At 34.8% G+C, this 23,129-nt stretch overlaps 1 protein-coding gene across 2 annotated transcripts in view; it reads right to left on the reverse strand.

Moving 5' to 3' along the window:
• The window catches only part of LOC123316059 (probable G-protein coupled receptor No18), a 262,468-nt gene that overhangs the window by 56,411 nt on the left and 182,928 nt on the right, over window positions 1-23,129 (reverse strand). The window lies entirely within an intron of this gene.

Genomic DNA, 23,129 nt, shown 5'->3' on the forward strand with positions numbered 1-23,129 from the left:
GTATTGGGATTTTGAACACCAAAAACCGCCATATCCCTGCCTTTTGTGACATATTTACAGATATATTTGATTGACTTCACTGAATTACAGTACACCACATTGCAATGGGCCTTGAATGTTTTCGAAAGAAGTGGCGAATAAGGACCAATCCAAGTATTATGGACTATAACATCATTTCCATCAACTCTCCTCATGATGGTTCTGCTGTTATCTTCAGAATCGACGGCGATTTAGTGGATAACCATCGTTACCAGTGATAGAGTCCGGAGTGAAATCTCTTGGATAACGTTTTGAACATTTTCCATTAACCTTGCATGGTGATTGATGATGCCACATGATCCATGAATCATGTTAGTAACTACAATATGATGCAGTTCAGGATCATTCACATGATCAGGAATCTCGGCACATATAACATCATCTATCTGTTCGGGTGGAATTCATTCTACTAACCAGTTGAGAATGTGTGCATGTGGCCGGCCTCGTTTTTGCCATTCAATTGAATACATCCAGCATCGAGTATCCCCAAAGACATGATGTTTTGTAATATAATCTTTTTGAACTTTTTTTCGAACACTCGTGCAGTGATGTTATGTCGATCAACTGATGTTTGTCCGGGAAGAAGTAGTTGAGTGATTTCTTCCCATTTTGGATTGCAGGTAAATGTAATGAACAAATCAGGACGACTATAATTTCGAACGTATGTCATTGCATCTCTTGTGCATATTCATGCATATGATGCAGGCTTCCAATATAAGTTGCTGGTAAAATTGTCAATCTACCTACATTAGCTGCATCTCTTTCGGTGGATATTGCATCTCGTAAATAAATATATTAATCTGAACGTAGTTTAGAATGATTCATTCTCATATAAGTGAGGCGCTTCACTCCGTTTCAATTTTACAATACATGTCCACACAATAGTGCTGCAACAATCGACGAAATCTCAGCAAATAGTTACCATCATTTTGACGAATCATTGAACGAAATGCATAATAATTCATTGAGCTAACTTTCTTGGTGGTTTCCTGGCCTAAAATCAAATAATTCAAATTTGTATTGAGTAGACATTTAAAATTTTCATAAAGGTACTCACCATTCAATGGATTCATCATCTTGATGTAGAAATGATATCCATCATCACCTCTCCAAAACATAGCGGGTATTGCAGAGCATCGTATGAACGGTGTGTTTCACATATTCGTTACAATTCTCCAGTATTGCGACGCGTAAGAACGCGTTTCCAAGTTTTCACCTACAATCACAATTTCCACTTCGTCCATTGTAGGGGCGTTGAATTCGTTCTTGTGCTCCAACAGATCGTTTATTTGCTCTAATTACAACCTTGTGGTCGTCACTTGGCATATGTTCCAAAGCAGTTTTGAACAATAAACCAATGCATGATGTTCATGAAGCAGTTGCTGCAGATCTTGAAGAATTATTCTTCTCACATCTGCATTAATAGATATTGCCTATGAAGTAAATTTGGAGGAATTTATGCTGTGAATCTCCAAGTGGTTGTAATGATCCAATTCGATGGTGAATCTGGCCTTTGATCTAAATAGCAGAAAGGGGAGACAAAAAAAGTGATTTGAAATCATCAATGTTAACATTATATTCTTAAAAGGGGGGGGGGGGGTAATTGGTCAGAGGACTAATAGAGAAACAACTCTGTACTTTTAACTAAGTCGACGTTTCATGCCTACACGTGATCCAGTTAGGTTAATTCCTGCTTTCGTCAAGGATTTAGAATACATATTTGCATCGTTGAGGTTACCGGAGGAAGATACTAATAGACTTAGATCGCAATGTGTAAATGTGGTCACTAATGATTGTCATAAAGACCATACTATTGAAAGGAACAGCATGATGCAGAAAATGTTTAAAACCACACGTGAATTTGTAAAAGATAATCCCGATCTACTTGTTATGCGATCTGACAAAGGGAACGGTACTCATGGATAAGAATGAGTATATAAGTTACCTTGAAGAACATGTTATCTGATACCAACATATATACTCGAATTGACAAAGACCCAACCACTAGATTTCAAACAAAGGCGGATGAATTGGTGAAGGCATTGAGAGCAGCCAAAATCATTGATGATAGGAAAGCTCAATTGATGAAGAGACATAACTCAGTTTCTCCTGAATTATATGGCCTGCGAAAGACCCATAAAACCACTCTTAGCCTTAGGCCAATTGTGAGCTGTATAGGATCACCTACATACAATATATCAAGATATTTGCATGACATTTTATCACAGACCATATCGACATTCCATTTCAATGTGAGAAACTCATTTGAGTTTGTTGGATCCATTCATGATGTTACTATTCCGGCAGGATATATCTTAGTTTTCCTAGATGTGGTTTCTTTGTTCACAAATATCCCAAAGACATTGGTCCTTAACATCTTTGAGAGGAGGTGGTCAATGTTGTCTGCATACACTGAAATGCCAAAAAAAATTATTTTTGGAAGTGGTGAGCTTCGTCTTTGAATCAAGTTATTTCTTCTTCAACGGTAAACTACATATATCTGCAATGTGATGGTACAGCAATGGGAAATCCAGCTAGCCCTGGTATTGCTAACTTTGTTATGAATGAAATAGTGGAGATTTCTACTGGTAAATTGAGTTTTTGGTTGCCTGTGGTCAAGTTGTATGTTGATGACACTTTTTTGGCTGTCCCAGCTGATAAGACCCAAGAATTGCTGATGGTCTTTAATGGTTTCCACGACAGGTTGAAGTTCACCATGGAAAGTGAGGTTGATCATATGTTGTCGTTTCTGGATGTTCGGGTGATCAGAGGTGAGGATGGATCTTTGACGACAAGATGGTATGCGAGGCCTACTAATTCCGGCCGCTTGTTAAATTATGACTCATCATGTAGCAGATCACAAAAAGTCGCTAATGTTAAATCTTTATTGTTTACAGTTTTTAACTTGTGTAGTCCTGTGTTTGTTGAACAGTCACTTTTGGAAGTTGAGACCTTGTTGAGAAAAAACAATTACCCTGCTAACTTTGTACATAGAATAGTGAATGAGGTGAATCTGAAAAGATCAACCTCGTTGTTGCCTACAGAGGTTGGAAAATAGTTCACGAATGTATTTCAAATTACCTTTTTTGCCACAGGCGTCTATTAAGATTACTAAGTTGATTAAGAACCTAATACGGGAGGTGTTTATGACTTATTATAGTGGTGAATCCACAAGTGCCTTCTTTTCACGCTTGAAGGGCGAGACGCCCATTTTACAGGGTTCAAGTGTAATTTATAGTATCCCTTGTATGTCATGTCCGAAGTGAGATGTTGGTCAGACAAGGCAGTACCTATTAACTAGAAAAAAAACAACATATATATGATTGCAAACCCAAATTTAAATATAAGAAAGAGAGGACTGCGTTGGCTGATCATCATTTCACTGAGGACCATAATTTCGATTTTGAGGGTGTTACTGTTCTGGATTTTGCGCGTGACTGGTTGGGGCGGAGCGTGGGGGAGATGATACATATTAAAATTAATGACACAGTTAACCATAGGTCCGACACGAATAATTTAAGTTCCATTTATACGAACCTACTACAAATTTACAAAAATAAAAATAAAAATAATGGTTAACATTAGTAGTTCAGGCTACTTTCCTTTGTGAGGGTAGTATATATGGTCCTCTATATCTGTGACTTCATCGTTCCCAAGCATCTCTGCGATCGTGTTCAGCATTTATGTTCTGATCTGTGATCGTGTTTCTATGAACCTTCACCTTAATTTATTGAAGCTGTTTGAGTTTTATTGATTCCTTGTGATTTCATGATTTTTACGATTTTTACAATTTATAACATCTTCTTACTGTAACATAACTAGGTAAGAATTTTTAGTTGTGACATTTCTGAATGTAGACTAAATAAAGTTTGTTTGCAGTCCTGGAGAAATCAGCAGAGACTGATGAAACGTCGACTTAGTTAAAAGTACAGAGTTTTTTCTCTATTAGTCCTCTGACCAATTACCCCCCCCTTTTAATTAAATCTAAGGACATTAGAATATATCCTATTATATTCTTACCATGGATGTTGGATTGAATCCACGTTCTTGAATTATATTTGCTCCAAATAAAGTCTTTTGCGAACCCTATTGTATTTTTGTGTGTTCGATAGGAAATGTCTTGATTCGGATGTTTCTCCACGGAGGAGAGAATTCAATGGTTCAGGTGGAGAAGGCAATAATGGCAATTTCACCTTGCCATTTAGACAGCACAATCCCGGAATTTCTACAGCCAACCTCAGTGCATCGAGATAGCAGCATACTCTTTCCATCGGGCCAATTACAACAGAATCGTGAGAGCTGTAGTCCATTGAACTATTATATTGAAAAGCTATTCCTTTCAAATTTATATTTGGGTTCCTTTTCGTTCGTGGACGATTACGATTAGCTCGAAGCTGTCTCATATTCATCTGAGTAGTTCGACCTACTGCCTCTCTTTGCTCTGGTATTTGTGACTCACGAAGTCGGGCCATACTTACAGGGCGCTGCTCCCGTGCTTTTTCTTGATCGTCTACAGAGAATTGACGCTAAATATTCCGAAGCCTAGTAGCATTGCGGCATCGTTGAGATGTATCAGATCTTCTGGCACGTGGCATTGTAAATAACACAGGAGAATAACACAAATCGTTAAAAATCAGAGTAACGATAGAATTAAATGGATGATGAATAGTTTCAATAACGAATTACCACTGATCACTGTATGTATAAACCACTTTAGTTTTGGAAATACAAAATAAATATAATAAACATACAAAGGACAACGCTGAAAATTCGAATTGAAGACTCTAGTTGAACATTGATATACTATTCTCGTATTATCTATTATTATAAGGTTTTTGTCTGTGAAATGAGGTTCATATCGCCCAATTGGTCTTCATAATGAAATTTCCTTTACTCATGTCAAATCTTTTAATTTTGTAAACTGTATGGAATATTGGACACAATCTTGAACAACTCTCACTATAACAACTTTTGTTGGAACCCAGCACTGACCTATTTCAATTCGCTAAGTCACACTAATGCGGCGTTCTCAGGTTACAGAAATAAACCTTCTCTTTGTCTGTGGTACTTTCACTTCTTCTTCTTCTTCTTTAAGTGTTCCAGTACTTTCGCTTCACAGAACACAATATATGACGCTAAGATGTATTCTTCTTTTTCTTTAGTGCCGATTCACAATGGACGTAACCGTAAAACTCAAAGTTTGTATACATAACTATGTTTCTAATTTTAAAGTATTAAATTTATGAGTTTGATGTTTACATCGCCATCTAATGGCGATAATAGTAGAATGGGGATTCGTTCAAAACCATTTGTTATAAAATTTTCCGTAGGGTTCGGTAGAAAGACAGGTGTAATAATACCTGGACTCAGATGCGATAATATCATTAGAAAATGTAGTTCACCGAATTGATATCAAATATAATACTTCCATTGAAACACTATTAACCGTAGCGACAACTACTGGCGTTATTGCAAGAAAGAAAAATATTTCTTTTTTTTTCATTTCATCAAATTTTTCAGAGTTTTAATGTATTTTATGTTAACCTGGCCGTAAAAGAATCCAGAAAGTCATCTTTCAAAACAAACAGTTCATCCAATTTAAATAATAATAATAATAATAATAATAAATCTTTATTTCACCCAACAGGAGAATCCCAATTATAGGATAAAGTACTACATATCACGTGTTACAGTTCGACCAATCAAATTATAGAAATATAAGCATAAGAATAAAAGGAAAAAAACAATATGCAACCCACGCTAAGAAAAGATCCGAGGCCGAAACATAACGAAATAAAATGTCAACCTTCAAATCAACACAAATTCGAATACCGTAAAACGGGGTGAAGTCATAGAAATCATATATGTGTCTCTCGCTTAAATTCAGAAATATCTGTGAAAATGTTGAAATTTGTGTTATTATGCTATTGTCATAGAAGTATACGAAACTAGCAGGTCAGGAGGTCCAAGATTTCGGGCCGATTCACCTTAAAAAAAAAAACATAATAAAATGAATTTCGTGAATCCCGAGGCTAAAAACCACTATTCTCCGCTATAAGAAATTAGTATAATTCCAATAATATACCGAATTATGTAATTAATGCTTCGTTGCTACTATTAGGCCCGGTTGTTCAGTTCAGGATCAGTCCGAGATTTAAGATGATCCTAGATTTACCTAACAGAACTGAACTGAAATGTCAAAATTAATCTAGGATAAACTTTAATCCCGAACTGAACAACTGGGCCTATACATGTCGAGTTTTGGATTTTGCGAGAATTTACTATTATACTTTTTCTTCAAAACAACAACTGCGCTGAAGGAAATGTGATCGACTGTTAGCGACACATAATATCAACCATCTAAATTCTATAGTCTATACAAATTTTTTTGAACTCTCATTATACTATGTTGCAGTCTGATACTGAAATCCGTCATTTGACAAAATGAGTTGTCAGTTTATAGACTGACCAACATTTTCGAAAGCTTTTGATCTATTAATTAAATCGTTCTATAATTAGTCCTAAATTGACAGTCGAATTGTGAACAACGATATGCAGCGGATTATCTAAACATGAAATAAATTCTGAAATGTTTCGGATCATGAGGCTAATTGAATAAGTATCTTGTTCGTATCATTTGTTGAACTTCATTATTCTTAATATTTTTCAATGAATGAAAATATAATATCAACACACATAATTTTTTGATTTATTCGTCATCAAATCATGAAATAAATCGTTTCTCGAAAAGTTTCGAGTCTTGAGGCAAATAGAATATTGAATTATTTACATCATTATTTGCCGAACTTCAAAGTTCTGAATGAATTAACATCTAAACTTGACAATATACGAGATAATTTTCGCAAGAGTTTCAATGAAATCTGAAAATTTTCATCATTCTGGAGCATTCTGGACATCAATAATTCTGGAATCATCCATGGAATAAATTCAATTTTATCCAATATAATACGCAATACTAAATGTTACTCGAAATCGGCATCTTGAGCAATTCTTTCCTAAAAAGCTCGAATCAGGTAAAAAAGCTTGAACCACAGAACATAAACATCAAGAGAATGGTAACTCCCGTGCTAATCTTCTTGACCGTGTTTTTTGTCTGCGACACTAGCGCTGCAACAGCGTATTGTGAAACTACGTTCTTTTTGCCCGTGCGGCTTCCGCTTCCTCCCGACCGGACCTTACTAGCAGCAGGCGGGAGATTCAAATCGACGAGGACGCATTGAAAGAGCGCCGAATCAGAGAAATAATGAAAAATTCGAGAAAAATTTTGAGTTTTATAGGAAAATAAAGGATGATATGATTTCTTGTATTTCTTTTCCTGATGGTACTCAGAAAAAGTAATGAAATTATGAACAGGAAGATTTTTCTTCTTTTATTCTACCTATTCAACTTAAATTTTTTCTCGAATTTTTCATTATTTCTCTAATTCGGCCATCCTTCAATGCGTGCCCGTCAATTTGAAACAGCACCTCGAGTTATTTTGCAAGGGTGAAAAATGGCTAATGCTAGTATTGCAAGTCAAAACAAGTTTTGTTTCTTATGTTTTCTCTTATCTCACGTTATCCAACAAAGTATCATAATTATTATTTGGAGAAGTTATATTGGGATTATTGTCTGGGTTTCTGAATAGAAATATTGATTCCGAAAAGCTATTGGAAAAGGCATTTATAACAGTGCATTCAACTGGCAGGAGTTAGGTTGAACGACTTTTCTTTGCGAGAGTTTTCAGCTAAGTTCAATTGACGATTTAGAAATACAATTTCATAATTTTCATACTTCCAAATGAATGCTTTTTCTCATCTGTAGAACTTGTTCCATGAGCTGAATCATATTTATGTCTCTTGAGATTTCAGTATGAGGAATACCTATATCATAACATGGAATTGAAATATTTCAAATAGATACTTTAAAATTTCCACATAAACGCTTTACTTATCAAGATGTTTAGCTTCTACCTCCTTCACAAAGTTAGTATATGCTACCTCAACATTATTACCCAGGTTTACTTCAAGAAAGAATCTGTGAAATAATAGGAATTTGTGTCTAGGTACAGTGGATTACCAATATCATCGCTCGATTTTATTCCACAAGTCATCCCTTTTAAATGAAGTATTTCCAAAGAATGTTTATCTTTCTTTACGAAACTAATTCACTTCCGATAATTCCAATAAATATCTTGATTTACCAGAAAAACTCTGTTAAGCCGTACAATCTCGAAAAGAGTACTGACAAACGTCAAAGTTTGTTTACATTTTGAGTTTTATGGTTGGATTTGCCAATTGCGTGGTTGCCAATTGGGAATTTCTGTGTTGCCAAGGAAAGCGACACTAGCGCTCTAACAGCGTACGCTGTTAGTCGTGGTCCAAAATTATTTGAATGAGTTGCCACCGCCTGGCTTGAACCCTTCGTATCAGCATTAACACGTGTTTTGCAGTAAACAGATGCCGATTTCATTTTTCTAACGGGCAATGTAACCAGGCTCGGCGTTTGGTAAAGGAATGAACCAGAGTCTCTGGATGAACGTTTCTCACAACAAGAAGAATTTGAATTTTCATATGACGGTGAGGGCATTTGTTTAAAAATTTTCAGAGTACAAGGAGTATACAGGGTGTTTCATGAGTAAACAGACAAATGAAAACCGTGAATAGAGGGCATTGCGCTGAGTTCAAAATCATCCCATATACAGGGTGTCCAAAGACCCAAAACCAGTTAATCAAACGTCACACCACGATAGAGTAAACCAAATATTATCGAATGACACCAACATTAGTTCGATGAAAACGTACCGTTTCCAAAATAATCAGAATTTTATTAAAATACCTAAAGTTGCCGATTTTCGAACTATTTTTCTTAATATCAGGGCCAGTTTGTGAAAAAATATATCGTTTTTAAATTATATTGAACTACGATTATTGTTTTATCTCCCCTAATTGAATTTATTTTAAGTAGTTGATCGATAACCATAACCTAAGTAAATGTAAATTAAAACAATTGTTTTTTCTACATTATTTTCAATACTCAGCATAAACAGGGGTGATAATATGGGAGAAAAACGCTATCCTTAATCAAAAATTTGCCTTGTGATTTGAAAAATAGTTCGAAAATCGGCAACTTTAGATTAGCTTTTCTCAGAAACGGTACATTTTCGCTCAACTAATGTTGGTGTCATTCGATAGTATTTGATCTACTCTATCGTGGTATGACGTTTGATTCAATAGTTTTGGAGCACCCTATATATAGGTTTCTTCGGGTTTTTTTGAAATTTCTCGAATTTCCGTTTGGCTATAACTCCTGAAATTCTCGATCAAGTCTACTGAAAATTTATATTTTGCCTTGAGTTGTTAATTTTATTGAAACAGAGCATTAAAATTCGACAAAATTCAGGACCGGGCTCAGTGAGGCTTTACTTAACTTCAAACTGATAAAAACACCGTGGATGTAGTTTTTCGATCATAATTTTAACTTTTTTGTTATCTGCATTATTATTGTCTGAAAATGAATTGATTTTTGGGTTGCCCCACCTGTTGATCATGTGCTAGAAATAATTGTTTTGGTCAGACGCCTCTGAGGAATAGAGCACTCATGAAAATGTATTTAGAAATTCTTAATTGATTTTTTTTCAAAGAATATTCTGTTGAATATGTTCAACAATTATACCATATTCGGTCTTCAAAATAGTCATTCACAATGATAAAATTTTTCAAAATTGATAATACCCAAATATGGATGGAAAAACTACGCTACCTTGAAACTAAAAATTAAAACTTGAGATTCAGAATGAATCTGTTTTTCTATGGACAACTAGTTGTGTGAATAAAAACAAAGGAAGAAATCGCGGGCTGTCAGATCTGGAGATCTAGCAGTCCAATGTTGGGGTCCTACTCTTCTAATGAAATGACCTGAAATACTGATAAATACTTTCGCTGGTGCATGAATATCATAAATGTTTCAATAACAAATTGTAATAAGACCAGACCAATCCATAGATTTCCATAGATCCAATAATGACTATAACGGAATCAGTGAAGAATTCGAAAGTGCATTTATCATACTTATTCGAAGTGCCAATCATTACCTTCACTAAAAGACCAAATGAGGTGAAAGTCAGTTCGGAAAACTACTTCAGTTCCACGTTGTCCATAAAAAGCGATTCATTCGGAAGATATCAAGTTATAATTATTATTTTCATGATAGCGTAGTTTTTTATTTCTATTTTTGTTCATTATCAATAATAAAGCTTATTATCACTGTAAATGACTTATCTGAATAACCAGATATGCTATAAATATCAAAAACAAATGCAAGACATATATTGAGAACGAAAAAATTCAGTTGAAAATTTCCAATTCCATTTTTAGATTTCCACATTTGATTGGCGATAATATTCATCCCATTGATAATTAATGTGAAGTAAAAGTCAATATGCAGCGCTGTTTTTTCCAGAGGCATTTCACCACCAAACAATTATTCATTAAAAATAATCCATTGATAAGGCATACCAAAGTTTCATTGATTTTGAGAAAATCAATGCAGATACCTGAAAAATTCAAAATTATGAAGAAGAAAAACTACAAACAGACTGTTTTGCATGAGTTTAAATTTGAATATATCCTCAATGAGTCCGGTCCTGTGCTCGTCAACTTTTAATGTTCTGTTTTATTGAAACTTACAAGCTTAAGCGGATAATGAATTTTTAGCCGAATCCAACTAAAATATTTGGAGTTATGGCTGAACGAAAATTCTGGAAATTTGAATAGACTCCTCTGTATATCGGAAACGGAATGCCTAAGACACACATATGGGGTGTTTTTGAACTCAGCTCAATGCCCTCTATTCCCGGTTTTCGTTTGTCCGTTTACTTGTGAAACACCCTATGTACTGAAAAATCGCGAAAGACTCCTCGAGCAATTAAGAAATGCCATTAAATCAAGGAGTTTCTTTTGATCCGCTATGATGAAAAATGTCAATATCCAGTTATTATTATTATTTGGGGTGATTCATCGGAAATCCCCTATATCTCGAAAACCATGACACTTTTACCAAACGTAAAATATATGAATACGAGCCAGTTGTTTTGTTTGAAGGTGAAGCTCCTCTTGCTTCAAACTTCTTTTAATTATTTTGACTACCATTCAAGCAAGATGATTTCTGTTGAAGAATTCAACATTCTTGTAATAATCCGTTCACTTCTTCAATAGATACCCATTCCCTACCACCTTTGAGTATTCAACTCAATGCTAACACTGCATCAAATGCATTTCATTTTTGGGTTAATTTTTTTGAATTCTACAACTGATGTAACGTCTTCAACCTTCAGCCAAAGAAGATAAACAACAGTAACTCTCTTCAAGCTACTGATCACTTGTATTTTCCATGTAAATAAATAGATTTGGTATGTCTTCAATGAGTTCGTATAAACGTCAATTATGTTCGTTACATATTTTCGACTAAATAGTTTCCGAAGTGATTTGACATTGTGATGAAATACGTAATTACTGAGAGTCTCTCGTAGAACGGACGTATATAGGTTATTCCTCGAAATGTTACAGATTGGCCAGCAGCATTATGCAGTGAACTTTAAATCGGACACGGACCGTATGAGTGTGGTTTATAGTGACATCTTGAATGTTTTATAGTGGTTTGAAAATTAAAACATAAAGGGTTCTGTGGTCTTCATTTTGTTATCTTCTCATGAGATGGCGTATTGTGCCTACAGCGTAGTATCGTTCCACCGTTAGCTATGTAATGTATAATGACTGGGGATTTTTCATGTTTTTTAAGTTGATTTCTAGGAAATATGTCATTATTAATGTTGATTGCAGTCGGTATTATTGATTAATGTTTTGTACATCTTGTAAGTAATGCCGTTTTGTGTTTTCGTCTTGTTTTCACGTTTCATTATTTTGCAGTTTCTTCTGAAGAAGTTGACAACTGTTAACGAAATATTGAGAAGTAAAGATTAACACAGAGCTTATTGGCTGTTTTACTTGGAATTAGACCACATACCCGATAAAACTAATTTGTTTAAATAATATATGGTCGATAAGAACACTACACAATTTATATATATATATATATATATATATATATAACAATACTAAATAACTCCAATCGTATAATTCTCCAATAAGGTTAATGGGTTCTTGGATCAAAACAGGCTGTATTATGTAAAACTACGTTTATTCTCGGTCGACGTTTCGGTCCACGTCTGGACCTTCTTCAGGACTCTACAATAATGAAGAATAAGCTACACAAATCATCCCTCAACTACAACATTCAAGAAACTTACAGAATAGCTGAGTTTGAAAAATTTTTAGTTCTTTTCAGCATCTATTGAGAACGAACAAAAAGATAACTGTCACAATACATAAGGACTACATGAAATCTGACTGATTTTTAACTTGAGAGGATACTCAATTAGTCAACTATCATAAAACACAGGAAGATTAAGGATTGCAATTAACAATGTGGCATGTACAATAGTTCATAGAATGAAATTTGAGGTTAGATCACAGACAATCAATCTGAACTCACAGAAATATCCCGGACAATTCTCTCATTCTTATAAGATATTAAAAAGGAATAAATGTTACTAATATTTTCTATGTCTTTTCTTGAGTTCATAACATTATCTGTTCGTTTGATGTGAAACATTTCCAAGAATGATCGCTTATTCAAATTACTTTCAAACTCCAGAATCTTGGTAGCATTATAATCTAATTCATGTTTGGTTTTTCGACTATGTTCCGCCAAAGCACAATTCTTTCTGGGATTTTTGATATCACTTTTGTGTTGAACTAATCTCTTTTTTAATTGTTGTGAAGTCTGGCCTATATAGCTTAAATTGCAAGAAGTACATGGTACACAACGAGGGGTGAACCGGTCGTGAATTGTGGTGTACAAATTGCGGGAATTGTCATGAATTGAATTGAATTGCCAAGAATTGTTGAGAATTGTCATGAATTGCCAGGAATTGTGGTGAATTGTCAAGAATTGTTGTGAATTGCCAAGAATTGTGTGAATTGTCAGGAATTGTTGAGAATTGTCGTGAATTGTGGAGAATGGTCTATTTTTCTAAATTTCAAAATCTAAGAATTTTTATAACTCAAATAAATATATGGAAATTTATTTTTTTTAATTTTAACACATTGCATTCGGTCGGAAATTGTGATTTCAGAAGAGCTCTCTTATAGAACATGGATATGTTCTAAGGTATAGAATTCAGAAATTTTTTTTTGTAATATGTGGATATTTCGGTGGATATGGAATTCTACATTTTCTTGATCGGTTTCACTGGTGTCGAATTGACAAAAATTACTAGACTGTAGTAAGGGCATTCTACGTTACACGCTTTTACACAATCGAATGTTTATTAAGTTTCGAAGGGTGTATATCTGAATTTTGAAGCGAATCTCTTACGTGTTGGATAACTAATGGAAATGGGTTTCCATAAATAATTTGAATTCGATTTTGGAATTTTAGGAAACTTGCCCATCGTCGTAAATTATAAAGAATTGTTCTGAACTATTAATTTCCGTGAATTGTTCGAAAATTCTCATGAATTGTCTGGAATTGTTATGAATTGCAATGCATTTTCTAATTGTTGGGCGATTCGCTGTCTTGCAATTCACAGGTGTCCAACCTGTCCAACTATTAGGAAGCAGAAAGGGAGGTTTGCACATGTATATGGACATGTATATAGTCATATTCATGTAGACATGTATATAGTCGCATGCCGGCGCAAACGTGCAAACTCCGAGTTTAATTGCTGTATTCTGTGATTTGAATTAAAGTGATATAAGATTGAGCAGTTAAGAATTATACAACATCTAATTTTTTCATTATTTCTTATTGATACACAATAATTTCCTACGGGTGTGAAGCCAGGTTTCTTTCATCCACAGTTACAATCTGTCAACGCCGCGCTCTAAGGATAACTGTATTGTTCAGTATACAATTCTTACAGTTCTGAAAAAGATATTAATGCTCGTTTTATTATTTGAGTTTCTCTTGGAAAAAGAATGAGATATGGTGCAATCGGATATTATTCATACCTTGATTTATACTAATGAAAATCATCAAAGCTCATTTTCAGCCCGTACGGGGGGACTGAAGGGATTCAAAGTTAAAAATTTCAAATTTTCCCGATACATGTGCATTCTTGAGAATAGAGTAAATTGGTTCGATATAACATTTTACATCATGAACAGTCATCAAAACACATTGTTAACCTGTACAGGGACTATTCACCAACAATATTGGTGAATATCGGTCCCGATCTCTTTGCGTTCAATAGCAGGTACCTGAAACGATTCCTTTGGTTGAAACCGTTTTATTACTCTGTTGGGAATAACCCATTAAAATCATTGTTAAGAACGGGCGTTCTTTCTTCAATGCATATCATATAATTTTGGTTATTTCAACCTCATTTTTAACACTTTTATAATTTCTGAGAAGATGTTAATTCGAAATGTCGGTCTATATCGGTATATCGATTGCAATAATGTCAATTATATATTCACAGCTTCTTCCCTCTCAACCTGACAAAGATCATTCGGAGGTTCATCTAAGACTTGGAGACTCGCTTGGAGATGTTTCTCCAAGTCTAAAATAAAAATTATTTGAAACATTTATCTAATGTTTCAAATAATATATAAATCATATATTTCGCTTATACCATTTGTAATCAATAGAGCTTTAGTAATGTAATAATTAAGGTCCGCGTTGAATGAATTCCTAGATATGTAGGTACTTACTAAGGATCACCGAATTGGGCAATTCGGAGAGGGATATATTTTCAGTTGATTAATCAGTGAAGATGAATTAATAATATTAATAATTGTTTTCAGCACTCAAAAAGTAGACATAGATATTTCACGTGTGTCGAATCTCTTGTTTGTTATTCTGTAAGCTCTTTGTTATTCCATATAAATTGAACGAACAACTTTCATGAGAACACAATCTTGATTTCAACGCACCATGTTTCTGAAACCTGGTAAGTTGTGTTATTATTTTGTAGTACTTCACATACTTTCATAAAATTCCGTAAAATAACTCGACATGTTGATGTATGATTTAAAATTAATAGCTTGCACAGTAACCATTTTTTTCAACTACTCGATCAATTTGCGTTTGATAGAAGGTACTGATTCAAAAGATTCCACCTAGAAGTATTTCTTCGCTTCATAAAATTTTATAACTCAATTTGGAAAAACCTACAAAAATTGTCGTTACGAACGGGTACGCTCTGTTGTATTCAATATTAGGGTTGCCTATTTTGACCAAAAAGATTTTATGCACAGAATAACTCTAGAGCCATTTGCTGAGGGAATTTTAAAAAATTTACCTGAAAGTATTTTTTCGGATCATACAATTTTATACCTCAATTTTCAAAATTGTCGTTATGGAAGGGAATGCTCTTTTCCTATATTAGGTCGTTTTCACAACATTTTATTCAGTTGAATTTCAAAGTTGTTTGAATCAGCCTATATAACTATATAACTATGTTGATGAGGGGAGGTTAATAGTACATCGAACAATGAAGTATAGGATATCCATGGATAGAAGCAATTTCTGTAAGCTAGCCTTAGTTAGCCTTAACTACTATCTGGCTATATCTATAAGATATATTATTGAGTGGTTTCAGACCTCTCATAGTGTGATGTGAAGAAAATTCCCAAAATATATATTCAAAAAAAAAATACATAACTATGAATTGTATTGAATTGTCATGAATTGTATTGAATTGTCATGAATTGTATTGAATTGTCATGAATTGTATTGAATTGCCATGAATTGTATTGAATTGTCCGTGAATTGCCGTGAATTGCCATGAATTTTCTTGAATTGTGTGAATTGTTGAATTGTCTGAATTGTTTTATATGCTATTATAGGAATTGCGTGAATTGTCTGAATTGTGGTGTACAACATTTTCATGACCGGTTCACCCCTCGGTACACAATATACTACCCCTCTCATTTTCATTTTGTCTAACTTATCTTTTACTGATGAATAAAGTCTGCCTATATTAAATTGATTTTTTATCGCGATCTTGAAGTGAGAATCTTTTAATATATTCACTAATTTGTAGGTGACATCTGGTATAGCTGGTAAGGACACATAAAAAATATCTGCTAAATTTGCAATTCGCGATTCATTACCTACATCATGTGTTCTTGAGGATGTGTTGAAAACTAATCTGCTAATCAATCCTCTTGGATATCCGTTTTTTAACATCAAATCTTGAAGGATTACTAGATTTTTGTTTAATAGTGTGGGGTGCGAAATCTTAGTGATTCTTTCCTTCATGCCAACAATAAGATTAATTTTTTGTTTTAATGGATGATTGGATGAGAAATTGATGTATCTACCTGAACTGCTATTTTTTCGATACCAATCAATCTTTAATCTGTTATCATTAGTTCTTATGATTCTCGTATCAAGAAATGGAACTGAATCATTTGTTTCCTCCTCCAATGTAAATTTGATGTATTGATTAAAACTGTTAAAACTATCTAACACAAACTGAATCTGTTCGGCAGGAACCGCACAAAATATATCATCAACATATTTCTTTACTACAGGGATCAAAAACGGAATTAAGGCCAGAACCTTATCTAGCACATAGTCCATCACCATTCTTGCGACAATAGGGCTCAATTTTAAGCCCATAGGTGATCCAAAAATTTGAATAAAGATATGTGCTAGTTAAGGTTCTGGTCTTAATTCCGTTTTTGATCCCTGTAGTAAAGAAATATGTTGATGATATATTTTGTGCGGTTCCTGCCGATCAGATTCAGTTTGTGTTAGATAGTTTTAACAGTTTTAATCAATACATCAAATTTACATTGGAGGAGGAAACAAATGATTCAGTTCCATTTCTTGATACGAGAATCATAAGAACTAATGATAATAGATTAAAGATTGATTGGTATCGAAAAAATAGCAGTTCAGGTAGATACATCAATTTCTCATCCAATCATCCATTAAAACAAAAAATTAATCTTATTGTTGGCATGAAGGAAAGAATCACTAAGATTTCGCACCCCACACTATTAAAGAAAAATCTAGTAATCCTTCAAGATTTGATGTTAAAAAACGGATATCCAAGAGGATTGATTAGCAGATTAGTTTTCAACACATCCTCAAGAACACATGATGTAGGTAATGAATCGCGAATTGCAAATTTAGCAGATATTTTTTATGTGTCCTTACCAGCTATACCAGATGTCACCTACAAATTAGTGAATATATTAAAAGATTCTCACTTCAAGATCGCGATAAAAAATCAATTTAATATAGGCAGACTTTATTCATCAGTAAAAGATAAGTTAGACAAAATGAAAATGAGAGGGGTAGTATATTGTGTACCATGTACTTCTTGCAATTTAAGCTATATAGGCCAGACTTCACAACAATTAAAAAAGAGATTAGTTCAACACAAAAGTGATATCAAAAATCCCAGAAAGAATTGTGCTTTGGCGGAACATAGTCGAAAAACCAAACATGAATTAGATTATAATGCTACCAAGATTCTGGAGTTTGAAAGTAATTTGAATAAGCGATCATTCTTGGAAATGTTTCACATCAAACGAACAGATAATGTTATGAACTCAAGAAAAGACATAGAAAATATTAGTAACATTTATTCCTTTTTAATATCTTATAAGAATGAGAGAATTGTCCGGGATATTTCTGTGAGTTCAGATTGATTGTCTGTGATCTAACCTCAAATTTCATTCTATGAACTATTGTACATGCCACATTGTTAATTGCAATCCTTAATCTTCCTGTGTTTGATGATAGTTGACTAATTGAGTATCCTCTCAAGTTAAAAATCAGTCAGATTTCATGTAGTCCTTGTGTATTGTGACAGTTATCTTTTTGTTCGTTCTCAATAGATGCTGAAAAGAACTAAAAATTTTTCAAACTCAGCTATTCTGTAAGTTTCTTGAATGTTGTAGTTGAGGGATGATTTGTGTAGCTTATTCTTCATTATTGTAGAGTCCTGAAGAAGGTCCAGAAGTGGACCGAAACGTCGACCGAGAATAAACGTAGTTTTACATAATACAGCCTGTTTTGATCCAAGAACCCATTAACCTTATTGGAGAGGTATATATATATATATATATATATATATATATATATATATATATATATATATATATATATATATATATATATATATATATATTTATCCAGCATACTATGTTGCGTCCATACATTGTCTTTGGGCCATACACTATTGCGTCCTGAATAATACTGCGTCCGTATACCGGACGCAGCATTGTTTTTCAAAGTTTTCTCTGGTATTTCGAGGGATACAACGATAGGGGTGGTCGCAAATCGTGAAGGACGTCGAGAGCTATCTTTGGAACAACTATAGATTTCATTCATCTTTTGATAAAAGAGTTATTCTATGTTGAAAAACATATCTCCAGACGCAGTAAAGTGCTTCTCATGAAACCTAAAGTATATTTTTAGTTCACGCAACTTCCGCTTCGGGGGCGCTTCAAATGATGAAAACTGATATACAGTCAATATACATCTTTCACACGACGCATAATGTTGCGTCCTAAATCTAGCAACTGTGTATACAAGTAAACCAAGTTGTATTTGCACAACTGAAATGATTTAGCTTCCTAGGCTCCAAGGTCATCCCGAAAGTCTGTTAGGTGAAGAATTGGATTCTGTCTCCAGAGCAATAGCAGGTCCGATTGAAGTGCCCTTATGGTGTTCTTTTGACTGATATTGTCATTATTATTTTTTCGAATGAATAAAAATTATAACTCACGTGAATTTTATTCCACTTCAATTAGAAATCAAACGATAACACTTTCCAGAGAATTATCGTCTTTATAAATTGACATGAAAGGTGCGTTATCCGCTTATGCTTATGTCATCTCATTTCACTTGTGAATTAAATTTTTTTTATTCCACTGGATGAATAAACGTCAACTTCCCTTGTTGCTAGAGGCAAGTGTATTTGCCTCTTCATTTCCTTTAGTTTCCGAGCGACCAGGAACCTAGCTATAGAGTCATACGGTCATACAGAGCAGTTTTTGTTGATCGGTCGTCCTGTAGGCCATCTGGCATTTGTGAATTGGTGTATTCACCAGATTCTATGTTCTTATGTTGTTATCTACTACTTTGTTCATCGTCTTCAATAGAAACGATGTTGAATTAATTGTTCTTGAAGATTGTGGGTCCCCATTTTGGTGTGAAGGGAACTTTTGTCCTTCTCCATTTTCTGTGTATATGACTCATTCTAAGCAGCTTGTGGTTATCTTCAGAAGATGAAGACGAATCTCTTCTAGGATTTTTCTTTACACTTCTGGTGATCTATATAGATTGAAGGTATTCATTGCCCACTCCAAATATCGTCTTTTAAATATCCCAATCTTCCTTACGAGGATTCTTGGTCTATATTGCTGTATCGATTCTAGTTATGGGTTTACTACCTGTGAAGGTTGTTTTGGGAAAACTGAAAGATCGTTCCTGTTCTCCTTCGGTGAATTATCCGTCTGGCTTATTGAGCGATATTGTGGGGTTGATTACTCCTCTTGCCATGACCTTTTGTATTCTGAGTGCTGTGGGATTAGAAGTGACATTACCAAAAAATTAAAAAGTTCTACAAATTATGTAAACTTTTGTATATATGTAGTGTCCTTGTAATATATTAATTAATAAGGACTGTCTGTCAAAGTGTATATCACAGAGATGCGAGATCTGATTGAATTTAGAACAAATCATATTGTACACAGATGACTGAAACAATATATTTGTTCTGGGCGTAGTAAGGTTGAACAAGCGTACGGGTCTAGAACTTGGGCGTCCTACATGAAATCCTACTCTAGCGAGTAGATGTGCCATTCAAGAGTCCATGAAAAAACCTCAAACAAACAACGCCCTTCCTGATATCAAGCTTAACTGCACCGAATTTATTCAACAAAACATCATGATCTTACCCGAAAAAACTTCTCTGAACAGACTCCATTAGTCCGAGAGCTGGCAACGAAATTCGGCAAAAGTTTTGTACTGGCGCATAATTTAATATGATTTAGTATTGAGGGTGTACATAAGTCAGCACCCACTCTCAAGGTCAGGTAGTGGAACACCTGACCCGGCGACGCGCTTTGATGTAGGTATATGAAATTACAACACACTCTACAAGTATTTTGTAATGATTGAAAATTGTCACTAGTTCATAGAACAGAAAACTTGAAAAAGTGCACAGATCTCATTTTAGTGAAACGCGGTGTTTCAGTACACCACATAAGTTGCTGCCTTGACGATATTGTTTCAAAAGAATTGTATTGGCTGAAACTGCATTTACTGCTCGAATATCATATATAATTTGTGAATAAAATATTCAGACCACATATCAATAGAAGAGAGGCAGCCAGCAGTCACCCCAAAGTACGGATATTGTAATTTTATATAAATCAAAGAGCGTCGCCGTCAGATGTTCCACTACCTGACCTTTTAGCGTGGGTGCTGATTCATATACACCATCAAAACTAACTCATATTTAATTATGATCCATTACAAATCTTTTGCCGATTTTCGTCGCCAGCTCTCGGAATATATGTCATTGTGATGTGTATGGCAATCGTATATTGGGTTTCAAGCAATGCATCCAAACTCCAGTTTGCTCGTCACAAATGTATTGAACAGCAAAATCATGGTTTCCGGATCAGAAAATATCTGCAGAAAATACGCACGATGAATTCATACAATCTTGGCCTCGTACCAAGTAAATGATTAACATGAGGAGCAAATGTAAAACTTTGATCAAAACAACGCCAAGATCTTTTATCTCCGTTTTTTTGCTCAGGACGCTGCCATCAAGACTATAACTGTACAGTAAATAGTTCTTTTTTCTGGTGTACGTGGCGACATTGCACTCAAAAATGCTCAATGGTAGTTGATTTCTGCCTTACCAAATCAAGAATGAGTCCACAAAACACGCTGCAGGAAACGCAGTCTTCAATAGAGCCTATATCACCAAAGATTTTAAAATCGTCGGCATGAGTCCATGCACGAATAGGATTAATTAGATGCATCCTCACTTCTTCAAACTTCCGGGAGTGGATAACTGGAGTGGAAGGCATCTAAAATTCCCTGATCGACTTTTTGTTCCAGATCGTAATGCGAGAGGTTTGGCCAATTAGTTTCGAACTGTTGTAAGTTTTGCTTCAGATAGATCTTAATGGTGGATCAGTTCCTCTTCTGTTATTTTATATTCGATTATCCTATGGTCAGAGATTGATGGTTTGGTCACCATTTCCCAGGCTTTAACACTTCTTCTGGAAGCTGCGTTGACCATTGTCACGTCCAGAACCCCTTTTCTTGCCCTAGTGACAGAACCAGGTGTTGTCCCCACGTTCTTGAGATAGTTCTTCATTCTGCCAGAGTTCTGCAGGCCAGAATAATCTCCAATTCAGTAACGTTATTAGTTCTTAGATCTGAAAATTCAATCAGATTAACCATTCAAACTTTATGCCCTGGGTATGAAGCCCCCTGTTCGAACATTGATCTTTTGTATTTTTCACTTTTCTGTTCTTCGTTCACTACCACATTATTTTTGGCAGCGAAGGGAATACACCACAAGAAATTCTTTGAGCTCTTTTTCTGGCAGAACTTTATCGAGCTTTATTTATTATATTATATATTTATATTTTTTATTTATTTATTATTATTGGCATATGCCAAGTTGTTGAAAAAGCCTAATTGCAATATATGCGAGCTTTATCATTCTCAAAAACTGCTTTGGTCTCTGGAGGTACAAATGAGAGCTTTGGTTATTTGTCTATGCCATAAACTTCTCTCAGATGGAAGTAAGGAATTCGCATTGTGTCTCTCTATATACCCTGATAAAGTATGAATTCTGCAAGCGGACAAGATGTGCATAAGAGTTTTCATCGATCACGGCTAGCCCTGCAAGATGTTGAGGTGACCACTTGCATTATATTCTTCTTATTCTATCTAGTATTCTAGTATCTAGTATCACTCCATCTTGATGAACAAATCCTCCTGTTTCCGACATCAGCTCAGCCGACTCCAGAAAAGCAGAAGATGATTTTTACAGCAAGTCATGGTCTTTCAATCTCTTGAAATATATAAAGTATATGTTCACTCATATGATATTCGAATGAAAACTTCAGTTTTGCTTGTCTAATCTGGCTTTCTAATATCTTTTGTTCTGCTGGCGTGATAGATTTTCCTACTAGCTTAAGATCGATTCATATGTCGGATATTAGCTTCTCCAAAGCACTTCAGCTCTTTGACTTCGATTTTATTATGAGCTACTATTCCCTTGAGTGGGTCTTGACATCTCAATAATCTCATTCCATTTCCAACTTTTGTGTATAATGTTGGTATTGCAAACTTTGAAACCCCTGTCTTCCTGCATTCGAGGAAAGTTGTCCTTTGTATCGAAAAGTTACAGTTACAGTTTGTTCGGCGCATCTGTCGAATCCCCCAGACCTGCTACCGCGACCAAAGCGGTCTATTGTGGCACACAAACAAGCTCAAAGAGCTAAACTTCTACCTCCAGTGCCATCTTCCAAAGGGAAGAGGTGATAACAGAGGAGGAGTAGTTCATGAGTTCCCCTAGAACCAGCCTGAGCGAACCTTGTCTGCCGCTGGGCTGAGGATATGCTCAATGGTTTCGTCCTCCTATAAGCAAAGAGAGTCCTTGTATATCGAAGATTCATACGATTCATATTCAAACTCTTCTATCGAATTCGAGAATTTCATTCGCCGTCCATTTAACTACCCTGAGCGAGTAGTTTACTCTCCAGACTGCCAAATTGTACGTAGGATAAACTAACAACTGTGCAGTTAATGCATTCCTAATTTAAGGTATCTCCAGAGCACCATCCTCTCACATTCATTTGTTATTAAAAAAACGAAAATGAAATATATAACGTTTTTAAAATTATTACATAATCACTAAAGCTCTTCTTGACAAAAAGACACTTAAAGAGTGTTTGAAACATTCTGAAATACGATTCTCTAAGTGAGCAGTCCACAAACTAAGGATGATAGCCATCATAAATATAGAGGTG

The sequence above is a fragment of the Coccinella septempunctata genome, chromosome 6 (assembly GCF_907165205.1).
Source record: "Coccinella septempunctata chromosome 6, icCocSept1.1, whole genome shotgun sequence".
Taxonomy (NCBI): Eukaryota; Metazoa; Arthropoda; class Insecta; order Coleoptera; family Coccinellidae; genus Coccinella; species Coccinella septempunctata.